This window comes from Notolepis coatsorum, assembly GCF_963971535.1.
Source record: "Notolepis coatsorum genome assembly, chromosome: 6".
Lineage (NCBI taxonomy): Eukaryota > Metazoa > Chordata > Actinopteri > Aulopiformes > Paralepididae > Notolepis > Notolepis coatsorum.
The window spans coordinates 181,320,781-181,326,773 of NC_140170.1; the positions used below are offsets into that span (position 1 = coordinate 181,320,781).

General features: G+C 47.0%; 1 protein-coding gene across 1 annotated transcript in view; it reads right to left on the reverse strand.

Annotated features, from left to right (window-relative positions):
- LOC311230844 (uncharacterized protein) overlaps nt 1–5,993 on the reverse strand; it is a gene marked incomplete at both ends in the record, with an annotated part of 512,928 nt that overhangs the window by 110,079 nt on the left and 396,856 nt on the right. The gene's annotated exons all lie outside the window — the stretch shown is intronic.

Here is a 5,993-nt window from a genome sequence, read left to right on the forward strand (position 1 = left end):
CCAATCACCAACAGAACCTATGTGCATGGTCAACAAACCACAGTCCCTTTAAACACACATCACACACACTCCGCCAGCTTTCAACAAGCCGGTGCAGAGTCTTCCATAAGTCAATCATCAAATTCACATGTCTGCACTCTACATGAACACTGTCTGGCCAATTTGCGACCAAAAACTTACGGAGCTTTCTATAGACAGAGAAATATGTTTCCCCAACACTTATCATAACCCAAAAAGTGACACAACCCTCCAGATTCTACATCTGGAGTCTTAATGAGCGGAAAACAAACCATGAACCAGCTCCCGTCCATTCTCAGTTCCCAGCTCATTATATCAGACTTCCTACCAGTCCCGCTGTGTCACCACCACCTGCTATCCCTGACCGGCGAGAGAACTCCCCCAGCCAGCCAGTTCCTATAACTATTAGAGTACCAAACAAAAACAAACAAATTAACAAACAAAAAATTGTGAGCGCCTACATGCTACACACCCATCAAACAGAACTTAACAATCATCTAGAGGCATAAATACCCCCGCAAAACTAAGACAGCAAAACTAGAAATCCAAAAAGAAATAAAATAAGTAATGAAATAATAATTGTGTTTTTTTTTTTTTTTTTTTAATTCCTTAATTCAACTTTGACCACCCTTTGATCAAGTATTGTAATCACTACTATAAATAGTCCTTTGTTTCTAACTCTGTCTAATATTATATGTTCCATTGTTCCTGTCTAAAACCATACATTTTGTTAGTTTAGATTAATCCATGCAATTTTCCCAGTTACTTCATCCCTCTATAGCCCCAACTTACCCTGGTTAGTCTTCCAAACCATTTTAGTAACTCGCACACCTAATCAAACCTTATCTATGTATCCTCATCTCTATCCTTATTCTAATCAGTCTCATTTCCATTTTAATTGATCAATAACTCTATTTACTCGAGCACCCAATAGGCTTTGTTTGTGCATTTCCGCTTTGCTCTTAATTAACCTATGACCTATGCAGACACCCCCTCTGAAAATGTCCCAACTCTCCACATTCCCAGCAACTCTGTTTTCTGATGGACTCTCGCCCTCTATCGGACTTTTGCTGAGCCCTCCACCCTTTGTCACATGACCGAGCGAAATGGCCAACCTCCCCACAATCCCAGCACACAGCCGACGCCGGCCATCCCAGGGGTTCCAGTTTACCACGACTCCCACAGTCTCTCGGCTGGCCTCCCACAGTCCTCGCCAGGTCCACCCCTCTCCTGTCCTCTGGTCGCATGTCCTGTTGCCTGGAGGAGAGAGGGGCATACCTGTCCTTTTCTGCTGCCTCTCCTCGGGCCTTCTCTTGTTGGGAGGGGCCTGGAAACTCACCCCTCCTGCGGTTCTGTTCACCCTGTCGCGGCCCAGTTCCCTGTCCGGGCAACGGGGCACAGGGCACTCTTTGATCCCGGCGGCCTAGGTCAGACGCCCGAAGCATGATCTCAACAGCTGTCGCTTCTAGCAGCGCAGCCTTTCTTGCCAGTTCTCGTTCCAATCTCTGAGTCTCGTGTGCGGCTTGACCGATCTCCAGCTGTGTCTTCATCAGATCTCGATGAACTGCCTCGTGTTGTTCGAACGCTGTCACAAACGCTCTCTGTCGTCTATAGTATGCTGCCTCTTCCCCCATCTCAGCACTGGCGGTTTGACTTCCCATCGTTGGGCTCCGCCTCTCATCTTGGCTTTGGTGCTGAGGGCAGGGTGGACATGGGAAACGGGTGGGCTGTAGAAACTGTTCGTGTATTCCATACTGTCGGTCTCAGTTCCAGCCATCCGGCCAGAGTGGACTTCGTGGGACTGCTGTAACCCCAGTCTCTTTTTCTGCCCCTTGGTTAAACCGCAGTCGCCTGCAATGGACACTCCAGCTTGAATCGGTTCTGGTCGGAGTAACACCGTTGTCACTGGTTCACTCCCCTGTATCGGAACCAAAGTCAACACTTCAAGTCCTTCTGTCGTACTGGTCACATGAGAGAAGTCCATATTCCAATCAATCAGATCATAATCACTGGTAAAGTCTATCTGGGAAATGTCTGCAGAGGCTCTCGGCCTTCTCCCCCCAATGGCCCGATCACTAAGGCCCTTTTCCATATTGTTTGGTTGTTATTCTATTGTTATCGCATCTATCGCTTCAGTCGTTCCTATCAACGTTCCTCTAAGGTGAACTTCCTATGCTACTGTCATTCACTCCCCTTTCAACCACTCCTGTAATCACCGTTTGAAAAAACAAGTTTCTCCGTCTTACACTATTTTCTACTTACTTGAGTTAAAACACTCACACTGTCAAAATTTTACTGTGCAGACAAGGATTGATAATTGGCTTATCATTCATACTTATACCAAGGCTAAACACAGCCGTTTCCCTAGTTGGCTATGGAAATCGTTAGAGCTCCTGTCCGGCCGAGCACCTGTACAGAAAGAAAGCAGAAACATCCAGACTTAATACAGTGGCATTTCCCTTATTCCCACTATTCGTTATGCATTGGAAATGTCGGGCAACACTATACTAAAATATTTAGAGAGACACAGTGTGATTTGCTTGAAAAAATAACGATACAGCTTATCTTGTTTTTTGTCCGTTCCCTCAACAGGAACACTGGAGGTTTCCAATCCCCTGTGTGCTCTCTCCACCTGATTTCCTGGGAAATATAATCATTAATCCCCTTCCTATCCATTGTCTAATAATCCTTTGTAAACCTGGTCCTTCATCTGATTCTAATCTCTCTTTGCTTGATGAATCTGTTCATCCTAACCTTATTTCTTACTTTAAATGCCCGATTAGCGTATCGACTAAATGTATTATTCGCTTTCGCTTCACACTCCTCCTACAACCTCAATGTCATTCATACTCCTCCTACAACATCCATTTCATTCATCCTTACACACAACCATTACCCCCCACAACACTTAATAAAAATTAATTAGTGCTGCTACTGCTACCAACCACCAATCAGGGAAAACAATAAACTTTTAGCAACTCATATCACTAAAACCCCGACCGACACATAGTACAGCTGGCCACGTTAATAAATTCACGGACACCCGCACCATGCCACCGCAATATCCTTCAGATCCTTGAATACACAAAGAACCGTCAACTCACAGCCCAAAGCGTCCTCCCTTCAGTTTCGAACCTGAACGGAAACACCCCAAGCTTTACCACACCAAGAATATCACAAATCATCCTACCACCACCTGCACCTAGACAGGCCAACGCCCATCCGGTACCTACTTCACATACACAATAACAACGCAGTACAAATAAACCTACAAACCAATAACCCACAACATACGCCGCAATCTAGGGATGGCGAAATACAAGGAGAGACAGAGGGGGGGCGAAGGGAAAAGAAAAAAGGAGGGAGGGATACAGGGATACAGGGACTAAGGGGAGGAAGGGGGGGGGGGGCACACAATGCAACATTAACTATTACCAAAACCGTCTAAATCAACCTTAACTTTAATCAGACCAAAAGAATGACCATGAATATTCTATTTATCCTTATGTAATCCTATTTTAGCAAGTATCACTATATTAATATAACCAATACTCCAAGCCCACCATAAAGGCAACAACAAAACTCCCTTTGCGCACCTGTCATCCCACAAAGTCAAGCTGGGAGATAGGGATGGAGCGGAGGGGGGCGGGGGGGGGGGGGAGGGAGGGAGGGAGGGAGGGAAGGAGGGAGGGAGAGAGGGAGGGAGAGAGGGAGGGAGGGAGGGAGGGAGAGAGAGAGGGAGGGAGGGAGGGAGGGAGGGAGGGAGGGAGGGAGGGAGGGAGGGAGGGAGGGAGGGACAGGGAGGGAGGGAGGGAAGGAGGAAGGGGAGAGTGTGAACGAGGGAGGAAGAGACAGAGGAAAAAAGGGGGGGGGGGGTTCACGCAACCAAAGTCACAAACAAACTCACACATCTATCCCATACTATCCCACCAGCGCCATTACCCCTGGCCCATAACAAATACAGACCTATAATCAAACCAGCAAACACACCCATCATCAACAACAGAAAAAACCGATAAAAAGAACTCACAAATTCCCACAGATTGCCGCGCTTCAAAACCTATAATAATCACAACTGTTCTCTATTGTTTACTGCACCTCGTTCCACCTGTAAAGGTGAAACTATAAAAGAGGCAACAGCGCCCTCCGCTGGAACGTCTTGTCCATCACCACCATTGCACTACAGCACTCACCACTTCCTGTAGGAGGCGCCCACGCCCTCCCCCGCAAGTGCGTCATCACGTAAACCATACCAAGACGACAACTTGACGTTCTACCTCAACCACAAAACTACAATTCCCAGAATCCTCTACACCGGAAGTCCCTGTCCACCGTCTCTCTAAGATCCCGCGCCAGCAAAGAGTAGCAACACGCGAGATTCCCCGAGAGTCCAATCATGCTATATTGTTAGCACAGGTAGCTTAGCATCTTAGCTTCGTTAGCTCAGCACAGCTAGCTCCTACTAGCTTAGCATCCAACATCACTCCTCCTAAACGGCCCAGTCTCCTGTTGATCCGAGCGGCACAACACATCGCGACGTTTACACAACCCCTGCTTTCCCCCGCAACATAACTTTAATCCTATTAAACCCCCGTTCCCAGAACATATATCATTATCCTTATTCTAGCACGCTCGCCCGATTGGCCCCGCCTGACCGAAATACACAGTATATTAAACGCACCCCCAGCTCCGACGCTTCCAGTGACGTCATCAGCTCCAAAATCCCCGTTTTCTTTGATCGTTACTACATTACTTTTAGACTTCCACACCACCGTTCTGAAAAATTTTAACGCACACTTCACATCATCTAGGTTCCATCACACATGCCATTCATTCAATTCACTCGACAACGCAACACAGCGACCACACGCTAGTCCCGTCGCGCCAGCTAACACTGGCAGCTAAATAAACGCCTCTTCCCAGACAGGGGTGCGGTTTCCCCGTTGCAGCCTTGGCCACCTGGTTCATAATAATACAAAAAATACCTTGGCATTCACTCAGAGCTCCTAACATTCATCCATCTAAACACATATACTTAGTAAAACAATGTCTCATCCATAAGCATACCATCCATTAGCGCATTTGCTCGCTTTTTTCACACAATATCCCCCTATGTTCTAATCACATGTGCAGTATCTACTTCCAAAGTGCTTCATATATCTACTGAGTCCGACTTGCTATACCCCTGAGAAAACCCACTCCATTCATGTATAGTAGCCCGTGAAGAGTTCTACCTCATTCCTCCACGCGGCTGATGTTCTTCAGATATCGACCTTAGCCAACCTGAGCCTAAATGACGTCGGATTCGAATTGGTAATTCGCTTATGGAACGTCTTCCAAAGTCCATTACTCCGTCGCACCGATTCTAAGTGTGGTTTCTACAGCATCCTAGCCCGAACCCTAACCTCTTCTCATCTCCCTGTTCTCTGTTTCTCTTCGCGGAACCAGGCTACCCCTGTACTTCACCACGGTTCTCTTATTCTACTCTTTAAGATCTGACTACTCCTCTTTACCCTTTAATGAACCACTACGTCACGCACAGTCCCACTTCCCGCTATCTGTGACTAATCTCCATTCTACTGCTCCTACGCCGGTCCCCTCAAATATTTTACCTAATCCCTAGCCTATCCCCTAAGCTGATATAACTAAATACAGACATCTATTTCCTCTCCTCACTTGGCCTTGTACCAACTATAGGCATCCTAACTGAACATCCCCTAACCCCTACGCTTCCTAAGTGCAGCGCCGGTGTGTGGCTGAGACCAGAGCCAGGTTGTGAAACCTGGACCCCGGTACTCCTCCAACACCAACATTATCCTGGTCCATTTACAACTCATTTCTACCTAATGCAATAGCAACCCCAAAATGCGAGACTGCTTCGACCATTACCAATCTTAAACGCACCATCATCACTTACCTAGTCCCGCTGGCCTTGGCTGAAGTGGACGATCATTCAGTCGCAGAGGGCTTCGATG